Raw genomic sequence first — 10,937 nt, forward strand, 5'->3', positions numbered from 1 at the left:
CCATGCATTGCTCTAATAAATTGCCAAAAATGCTTACCATACATCGTTGGAAGGTCCCTAGTGTGTTGCAAAGTCCAAATGGCATACGTCTGTAAGTGAATGTACTAAAGGGACAAGTGAAAGTGGTCTTTTCTTGATCCTCTAAATCGATGTAAATTTGAAAATATCTTATGTATCCATCTAGGAAACAGTAATGTGATTTCCCTGCCAATTTCTCTATCATTTAATCAATAAGGGCAAACGGTAATGATCTTTTCTACTCGCTTAATTCAGCTTCCTATAGTCCACACAAACTCTCCATGAATTTTGAACTCTGGTGGGCACCAACTTATTATCATTATTTGTTACCACTATACTACTTGACTTCTTGGGAACCATATGAACTAAACTTACCCATTTCTGTCATAAATAGGGTAAATGATGTTTGCTTGTAGAAGTCTAGTCAGCTCTTTCTTTACTATGTCAAGGATCAATGGGTTAAGTCTTTTCTGTGGTTGTCTCAATAGTTTCACATCCTCCTCTAAATAAATCTTGTGCATACAAATAGAAGGACTAATCCTAGGAAAATTAGCAAGTGTCTACCCAATAACTTTCTTGTGCTGCCTTAGAATTCCCAATAATCTCTGTTCTTGATATGACTCTAAATTTTGGGCTATAATAACAGGTAGCTACTGATTCTCTCCCAAATATGCATACTTAAAGGTGCTCGGGTAGCGGCTTCATTCTAGCTGCTACGACTCAATAATTGACAGTAGTGATTCTTGGGGTATTGCTTCCACTATGCAATCCCCTACACTTACATATTCATCTTTTCCTAATTCAGGCGATGCTTTAATCAAAAAATATTATTCTTGGGGTATTACTTCCACTGTATAATTCCCTACACTTATATATTCTCCCTCAAATGAAAATGGACCACCAATATGTTTCAACTAAACTACTCTAAAATCACCATGAATATCAGCAGAATCCTCAGAATCATATCCAAGCTTGTCAATATCAAAAACATCCATCTGTATAAACAAATCCCTACTAATAACTCATCTGACATATCAATACTAATAATAGAGTGATCCTCCGATGGGTGCTTCATAGCATCAAAAAGACTGAACAGAACCACTATATCTGCTATCTCCATCGATAGTGTCCCTGCGTGTATATCAATCTTTGTTCTTGCAATCCTTAGGAATGGTCTGCCTAGAATAAGTGGAGACTTATTTTCTAATAAATCCCCTTCCATATCCAAGATGTAAAAATCCACAGAAAAAATAAGTTCTCTCACCTTCACCAACACATCTTCAATCACTCCAGCTGGATGAGCTTGGCTACAGTCAGCTAACTAAATAACAACTCTTGTTAGCTGTAGGGGACAAATTCTGAGTGTCTAAAAGACTGCCTTTGACATTACATTGATTGATGCTCCTAAATCCAACATAGCATCTTCAAAAATACAACTTCCAATCTCACAAGGCATAGTGAAAACTCAAGGATTTTCATATTTTTGAGGAATTGGCTGAATAAATGCTGAAACATTCTTTCCCATGCTAATCAATTCATTCTTCAATTTATTTTTATGCACACATAGATCCTTGAGAAACTTGGCATATTTCATTATTTACTTGATCATGGTCAACAATGGCACATTCACTTTCACTTTGCTAAATAAATTCATAAGTTCTTGGAATTCTCTAGCCTTCTCCTCTTCCACATTCTTTCTTGTTGGACTCTTCTTTAGGAAAAAGTAATGGAACAATAGTCTCACCACCTTGTTGATGTGACTTCTTCTCCAAATTCTGAGCTTAAATTGGAGTTGGAATTGGTGGCTAGCTACCATCTAAATTAAGATAATCATTTTGAAATTGTGATGAACTTGTATTGCCACTATTTTGAACCAGAAATGGAACTGAACTTGAGTATTTTTGAACTACTGGAGTCAAATTTGGAATTGGTGCAACAATATATGATTTAGCAGGAACATTCCTAATTGGTTCTATTGTGGTTCTGCCACTTCTAAGATTTAATGCACTAACATTCCCTTTAGGATTCAGAGTTGTTTATGAAGGTAATTAACTCAATCCTTAAGCTTGCATTTGATTCATGCTAGTTGTTAGCTGACCAATTTGTCTTTCAATGTTTTGTAAAGTTGAATCAGTCCTTTGTTGATGTTGTTGCTGCTGCAAAACAATTTGTTGCAGTTGTAAAAGTTGCTGCATTAATTCCTCCATCTTTTGTTGCTATTTCTGTGAATTGGATGCATTTGAATTGTCACGCCCCCAGAAGAGTCCCTGTCCGAGAAAATTTCGGCAGCATCTCCCCTGTACGGCGGACAATCAAAATTTTCTACAAGCACTAAATACTCAGCCACAGGCGGCTGGAATAATAACAGTAATGAAAATCAATCACCACGCAGTTATAATACTCTGACTCGAAATCAACCCTACTCAACTACACTCGTAAAGCCCAAATCCGATTTTTTTCTTACCTCTTCTGCCGTTCAGGCAGGCATGTAGTAGAGTAAATCCAAATCATACGAAAAGTTCATCCAACGGAAAGATTCCATACAATATCCATATGTAAGTCCAAAACAAAACTAAAATAATGTCTGATAGCGAAAAGCTAAAATGAAACAACTCAAAAACCAGCAGCGGAGTAGCACTACGTGCAGTGGGGACTAGCGACTGGAACTCCCTCCTGACAGCATCAACCTGAAAATAACAACAATGGAGGCGGGGTGAGTCCAACACTCAGCAGGTACAGTTGATATGCAAAGTAAAGAAATAACACCTAACACTAATCATGCGTACAGTCTCCTGATATAAGAAAGATAAAAATGCATCTGAAATAAACATGAGTGAAACTGTACTAACCAGGACCTGGGTATAAGGACAAACAGTCCGAGTGATATGAAAATCCTGTATGCATGTCAAACATAGGTATCCAAACAATATGCAGCATATAAATGCAGCAAACACAAACACAAGCAATAAATGCATCATGCATATGATGCCAATGATGCGTCCAGGTCACCCCTGACGCCAGTCAACCATCTCACACAAAAGTGAGGCCGAGTGGGTAGGGCTGTGACAACCGTGCACTCTGTCGTCACTACTCCTGATGAGTGACCGAGTGGACGGGATGCTGTCGGAGTACACCTATCCTCCTACCCCAAATCATAAATGGGGGAGCGCAATGCTCTCAACTCTCGGTACACGATGACGGGGAGGAATCCCTGCCGGATAACACGTTGTGTCACACTACCCATGAGCGGACCAACGGTGCCTAACAGAGTCCCTGCTGCAACACACTCTGCCTGAATCGACCACTAACCCATGAGTGGTGGTGTGTGCAGATCCATGTAACTGGCGATGTGCTCAACAATAATGGAGCGGACTATCGCACAGCATGCAATCATGCAAATGATGCATGGCAATAACCATATAAACATCCTGACCTAATCCATATATATAGAAAAGTGCACCCTAGGTCAACGAATCATATCGAATCAAAGGTACACAGAAGGTATAAAAACCTAGGTCCTGAACATGGTGAAGCATGGTATATCACTACCCCCTATAAGCATGTATAAACAGGTAAAATATACATGAGATGCAAAACCAATCAATCAATCAAGCATGTAAGATTTGGGTAGTGATTAACCGAAAACAGATAAGAAACACAATTAATGCAGCATGTTAATTTAATTACTAAGCATATCAAATGACATAAGTCAAAAGTACCCGCCTCCGATAAAATGGTCCAAATCTGACTCCGAGATACTCGTCTCGCGTCAAAGTCCTGTAATACCAAACATATACGATTATTTAGCTAAATTCTTATAAATAGCTAAATAAATTCTTTAACCCTAAATTAGGGCAAAAACCCTAATGCCAAAAACACATAAACCTAATCAACTGACACATGAATAATCATCTAACAAAAAATCAAGTACACTACGATCTACAACTAAGCAAATGCTTAATCCAGATACCCAATAAACCTTACCTACTCTCACAGCCACTCTTGCTGCCAATAATCCTGACCGAAGTGAGGTAAATGGTGTTGCCCTCTAAATCAAATACCCTACATCAATAATCCACACTTAACTGACTTAAAATTTATCACTGCACAGATGCTCACCTTAATTCACAACAGGGACGTTGCTGCCGAAGAAAAAACAGCCGTTGGAAGGTGGCTGTCGGGACCCAAATTTTCCAACTCACCTTACCTTCTTCCTCTCCACTGATCGGAGGTGATCCAAGACTCCGGCGACAGTGCTAGGACACAGATGAATCGGCTACCAGCGCTAGGGCATAGCCTAAATAAGGCAGCGTAGTGAGGAGCGGCACTGCTACGGGCGACGCTGACGGCTTGCTAGGGCACCGACACAGAAGAGGGGCCGGCACTGGGGTTCTCTACCGTGCGGAGGTGGCCGAAGAGGGAAAGGAGAGGAAGATGGAGAGATCGCCGGTTAGGGCACGGGAGAAGACGCCGCGCGGAAGAAAAGGCACCGGCGTTGCTGTCGGGTGGAGGAAACCGGCGTCACGGCCCAAGCACAGAGAGGAGAAGGCGTCGGCTTTCTCCCTTGGTCCGGGACTTATGCTCGCGTGGGAGAGGAGAGGAGGTAACCGCCGAGTGGCCGGCGGTTAGGGCACGGAGGAGAAGAAAGGAGGCGGCGTCGGGATGGGGCTCGGGTGCGCGAGGGAGAGAAACGGAGGGATTAAGGAAAATAAAGAAAAATATAAAGAAAAAGAAAAGTAAAAAAGAAAAGAAAAATAAAATTTTTCCTTATTAAAACTGGGTAGCCTAAACAGGCTTTTCCGGGCCCCATCTTGATCCCCTTTAACTCAGTCCGTACGAACTCCGAAAAATTCCCGAAAAATGTCCAAAAATTCCGGAAAATTCCCTTATTCATATCCGCCTATTTCCGGTATTTTACATGAATTATTATAGCTGCCTTGATTTGTGTAGGGTCTTGATTGAGAAGAAAATGAAAATTTTAGTTGATGAAAGTTATATTGAGATTACTGAAAATTTTAGAGATTCTGTGTTGGCTGAAAATATTATGCAGGTTGCTAGAAATGCTGAATTTGCTGTTGGAAATTGGGTTGCTAATTTTATGGCTGGAAGGAAGCATATGATTGCTGTTGAAACTGATTAGGATGTTGATATTGCTAATTTTGATGCTGAAATTGACTCAGAAAATTTTGACCCGCAAGTAGCTGAAATTATTGTTGTTGTAATTGATTTGGAGCATTAGATTGTTGTAACCCTTGTAAAGGTTGCTGAAAATTCTACACATTTTGATTTTGAGGTGGCTATTGGCAGAATGAATTCCTGTAATTCAAATAAGGATGATCCTTCCAACCCAAATTGTAGGTGGAAGAATTAAGGTTATATTTTTGTTGAAATTATGGTCTTGATATAGCTACCATTGATTCATCTTGATGGAGATTTGGACATAATTCTGAAGTGTAATCTTGACTTGAACAAATGCCACAAACCCTCATCATTTGAACTGGAAAAGCTGAAGCTTGGCTAGCACTATTCAATGTCATTTGTTTGACTAAAGATGTCAACTCCAACAATGAACTCTTGATCTCCTTTTGCTCATTAGATACTGTATGAACTTCACCAACTCCTCTAGTAGTAAGTGCTCTACTTCCAAATTGTTGAGAACTTTCTGTCATATTTGCAATGAGCTCTCTAGCTTGTTCTGGAGTCTTATTAACTAAAGCTCATCCAATTGAAGCATTAATCATGCTCCTATCCATAGGTAACAAGCCCTCATAAAAATATTGAACAAGTAACTGGTCACTGATTTGATGTTGAGGACAACTTGAACATAATTTCTTGAACCTTTCCCAATAATCATAAAGAGTCTCCCCCACAACTTGATGAATACCACAAATGCTCTTTCTAATAGCTGTGGTTCTAGAAGATGGGAAATATTTCTCTAAAAATGCCCTCTTTATGTCAATCCAACTCGTAATGAATCTGGCTGGAAGATAATATAATCACTCCTTAGCTGCTCCTAACAAGGAAAATGGAAAGATTCTCATCTTAATATCCTCCTCTGAAATGCCCTGTGGTTTCATGGTAGAGCAAACCACATGGAACTCATGTAAGTGTCTGTTAGGATCTTCCCTTGATAAGCCTTGAAACTTAGGAAGCAAATGTATTAAGTCTGATCTGAGCTCAAAATTCACTGCTAGGTCTGGATAGGTAATGTAAGAATACTTGTAGGTCATATCAAGAGCTGCAAGCTCCTTCATAGTTCGATTGTTCTCTACCATTGAAATACCTAAATCTTGAGAACTACTTTCAGAAATTCCTGATGTCCTCTCTTGAATCCTTAAAGCTCTAAAAGTCTTCTCTATCTCTGGATCAAGCTCAAGCAATTTACCACACGAAGACTTGGTCATACACAATAATTAACAAGTGGAACACGAGTAGATAGGCAATAAAATCATAATAATGGAAATGAAGAAAAGATAACACTATGCATACAATCTAAAATCAAAACAAACACTACTGGCTTTTATCCCTAACAATGGTGTCAAAATTTGGTAAGCCCAAAACTAAATGTCACAAATGAACTCCAAATTAATACAATATTTGAAACCCCACAACTACATAAAGAAATGATATGGCATAAGATCCAGGTCGAATCGCTGTTTGACTTAGATTTAAAACTCTTTTTGGATTTTCTATTGAAAAGTGAGGCAGTTGTGAATTTAAGAAAGAAATTGAAATTAGTAAGAAATTCAAACTAATCTAATGTAATATTGAAATCTTAACTGTAAAATACCGGAAAATAGGCGAATATTAATAAGGGAATTTTCCGAAATTTTTGGAAATTTTTCGTTAATTTTTCGGAGCTCGTACGGACGAGTTGACGGGGATAAAAACGGGGGCCCGGAAAAGCCTGTTTAGACTACCCTGTTTTAATGAGGAAAAGTTTTATTTTTTTTTCCTTTATCTTTTCTTTTTCTCTTATTTTTTTTTTCCCGTGCTCGACACCTTCTCCGCCCGTTCCTTTTCTCCTTCTTCCTCGCGCCGGTTTCCTCTCCCAAACCCGATCTTCTCCTCATCTCTCTCGCGTGCGCACACTCTCCCCTCTGCCGCCGGCGACGAGAGCCGCCTCTCCTCTACTCTGCACAGTGTCGACGCCGGACGGAAGTGCTGCCGGTCTTCCGTGCGTGCCCTAACTTCCTTCCCTGATCCCAAGCGGTTTTTCCTTCTACTCCTCTGTCGCCGGTGACTAGGGCCACAGTCGACTCCCTGTTGCCCTGGCCGCGGAGAGATCGAGCACAGGACTACGGCCGATCAAGCCCCCAGCCCGATTCTCTCCTCTTTGCTCCAAGCCGTGCCCTAGTTAGGGTACACAGCCGTCGGTGGCCACAGATTTCACTTCCTCCCTTCTCTGTGTCGTGCCCTAGGTCATAGCCAACAAGGTGAGGTTCTTGTTCCATTGGTGTGTCATTGGATTGATTGATCTGCTATTGATCCGTTTTGATTGCAGCAGTGAGGTTGTGTGCTGTGAGGCTTGCTTGTTCTTGGTTCCGGCAGCCTTCTTTCCAACAGCTACTTGTTGGTTGCGGATCTAGAGCAGTGTGTGAATTGAGGTACGTATAGAGTGATTGATTAGTGTAATTTGATACTTGAGTATGCTGTAGATGAGTTTAGTTTGGAACATGTAGTAAGACATGTTTTTAGTTTAAAGGTTGTAGTTGAATGTTGAGTGTGATTAGAATGTCATTAATTGAAACATGTTGATACAAGATTAGTGTAATGTTGTATGCATGGATTATTAGTTATTGATTAGGGTTTTGCCCTAATTCAATTTTAGAGATTTGTTTATTTAGCTATTCAGTAGGATTTAGCTAAATAAAATATATATATTTGTTTGTTTAACACAGGATCTTGACGCGAGACGAGTATCTCGGAGTCAGATTTGGATCACTTTATTGGAGGCGGGTACTTTGACTTATGTCTTTTGATATGCATGATAATATGTTTAACATATAACAGTAATTGTGTTACCTGTTTATTTCGGTTGGTCACTACATGATTAGTACATGTTGTTTGTTTATTTATTCTGCACTGCATATTATCTACCTGATCACATATGCCTTAGGTAGTGACCTAACCACATGCTCTGTTATATTCTGGACCTAGGGTTTATTTGATACCCTCTTTGATTTGTGTACCTTCTATTTGATACGTCTTCTTGTGGTACACACTTTGTATCTATTTATATGGATCATGCCATGTTATTCATGAGATTGCCATGTTCAGTATCATGCATCATGATTGCATGCTGTGCGATTGTCGGCTCTACTTTGGTTGAGCTCATCGCTAGTTATACACACATCACCCATGGATTTGTATATCTGGCTGGTGTGTGGCGGTTCTTTGTTTGGCTCCGTTGGTCGGAGACTCAGCGTGGTAGCCGGCATCTGTTTGGCTCCGTTGGCATTTAGGGTAGCAGCGTGGCCGGCAGATGGTGGACTTTGTTTGGCTCCGTTGGTCGGAGACTCAGCGTGGTAGCCGGATATCCTCCCGTCATCGTGTACCGGAGATGAGAGCATTGAGCTCCCCATTTATGATTTGGGGTCACAGGCGAGGAGTCAGCATGACGTCCGTTTACTCTGTCATTGCACAGGAGCATTGATTTCAGAGTATGGGGTTGACATATGCATTTATTGCATTTTTATTTGCTTGTGATTGCTGCACTTATATGCTGCATTTGTTTGGATGCATTGATTGACATGCATACAGGATTATGACTCACTCGGTCTGACGACCTGTTACCTTTATACTTTGATCCGGTCAGTGCAGTTATCTTCTGATTTCATTTCAGTTGCATTTATCCTCTTCATATTCAGGAGACTGTACGCATGATTAGTGTTGTCTGTTATTTGTTTTATTATGCATATCAGTTGTACCTGCTGAGTGTTGGACTCACCCCGCCTCCATTGTTGATATTTTCAGGTTGAGGCTGTCCGGAGCAGTTCCAGTCGCTGGCCCCCCATCTGCACGTAGAGCTAGTTCTCTACTAGGTTGTTATTTGCTTTATTTTGGTTTTTCTTCCATCAGACTATGTTTTAGTTTTGTTTTGGATTTTATTTATGGATATTGTACGGATTGTTACCGTTTGATGGTCTTTGGATGGTTTGGTTTTTATTCTACTATATACCTGCCTGGACGGCAGAAGAGGTGAGTTCGTTGGATTTGAGCTTTACGAGTGTAGTGGTGAGGGTGGATTTCGAGTCAGAGTCCTATTGTTATGGATATCTTTATAAACTGCGTGGTGTTTGTTTTTATTCCAGCCGCTTGTGGTGAAGTATATGATATGTAGAAAGTTTCATATTGTCCGCCGTATAGGGGAGATCTTGTCAAATTTCTGAGATGCTGCCGAAATTTCTTCGGACAGAGACTCCTCTGGGGCGTGACAATTTAGTGGTATCAGAGCAGGTATACGATACTTGCTGTGTGTTCTGGATTTTTACGATCTTTGTTTTCGTATTATGGATACTTTGAATAATCTGATATCAGTTTATTGGGTATCAGCGCGCCAAAGTTTGGCGATATTTATTTGATTTCCGTGTGTTGGATTTTCGGGATTTATCTGATACCAATTCATTGGTATCAGAGCAGGGTGTGATACCTGCGTTTGGTATTTTGGACATTTTTATACTAGCCCTAGTTGTGAGACAGATTAGTCTGGGCAGTTATTTTCGGTTGCACGGATTTGTCCGTTTCGATTATGTTATGGACTTCCGTTTTGGATTTATATGGATTTCCGGTGTTTATTTTTCTCGTACGGAATTCCGAGGTCAATATTGGGGGCTGGACAGCGATGGAACATCTCCAGACGGCATATAGGTATGATGGTTAATTTGATAGTTATGACATGTATTAGCACTTTATCTTTAGTACTTGTCTGGATGTTGTAGCACATATTATATGTGATGGGTTATCCATTGAGCATGATTGACTTTAATAGATATCAAGGATTATTATCTCTAGTGATTTTCTTATCATAGCATCAGTAGTTTTATCTTCTGTTACTACTAGTAGGAGATGGAGGCACATACCAGTCTCTGCTATTGTTAGTTGGGTAGTGGATGACACTTACCTATTCCTGTTGACTTAGTCAGTTGAGTTTTTATACTCATATCTTTTGGATATTAGGGTACCCGATACGATGAAAATTGTTTATTGGGGAGTTACCATGTTTGATCATTGTTGAGAATGGTTTGAGGTTGAGGGATATTGTGAGATCAGATATTTTGATGTGTTGATTTCTAATGATTTAAGAGAGTAAATGTTATGTGGTTGTTGATGATCTTTTAGTGGATAACTATTTTGATGATCTTTTATTTGGGTTGTCATTGATGGTGATATAGTGAGTATCATGTATGGTGTTCACAGGTTGATGTTTATAGTTGGTGATCAGATTATAAATTGGAAGCTAGAGAGTTTATGTGCCTATGAGATTTTTGATTTTAATAAATCTGGTTAATTGTGGTTAGTTAACAGGATGATAAAATTGATATTTGTTTCATCTGATATTGAACTATGTGGATAAATAATGATTTGATGTTTTGAATGCTAACTTACCCTCATGGAGAGTAGAGACTTATTCATCTGATATTAGTGGGCTGATATTTTGAGGATAAAAAAAAAAATGAGGGTGTCTTGATGATATTGAATTCTAGCTTTTTCTTTTGGGTCGTACACATTTATTCATATGATATTATGTGGATTGACATTCTCTAGTTTGAGATGATGTATTAGTGTTGAATTGACCCATGAACTGATTTAGTTATTTGATAATGTAGTATACCATTTGATCGTGGTTTGATATACCTTAGTTGCTTGTGGAGGATTAAGGTATTCTTGATTAGTTAGTAGATGAATGATTTAGTTTT

The 10,937-nt window shown here is 39.5% G+C and overlaps 1 long non-coding RNA gene across 1 annotated transcript; it reads left to right on the forward strand.

The window, feature by feature from the left end:
• The first annotated feature begins 7,019 nt into the window (after positions 1 to 7,019).
• On the forward strand, positions 7,020 to 7,974 carry LOC121968244. Its single transcript, XR_006108017.1, has 3 exons — positions 7,020 to 7,454; positions 7,526 to 7,625; positions 7,920 to 7,974. It is a non-coding gene; the product is annotated as an uncharacterized LOC121968244 (long non-coding RNA).
• Positions 7,975 to 10,937: the final 2,963 nt, after the last annotated feature.

This window comes from Zingiber officinale, chromosome 3B (assembly GCF_018446385.1).
Source record: "Zingiber officinale cultivar Zhangliang chromosome 3B, Zo_v1.1, whole genome shotgun sequence".
Lineage (NCBI taxonomy): Eukaryota > Viridiplantae > Streptophyta > Magnoliopsida > Zingiberales > Zingiberaceae > Zingiber > Zingiber officinale.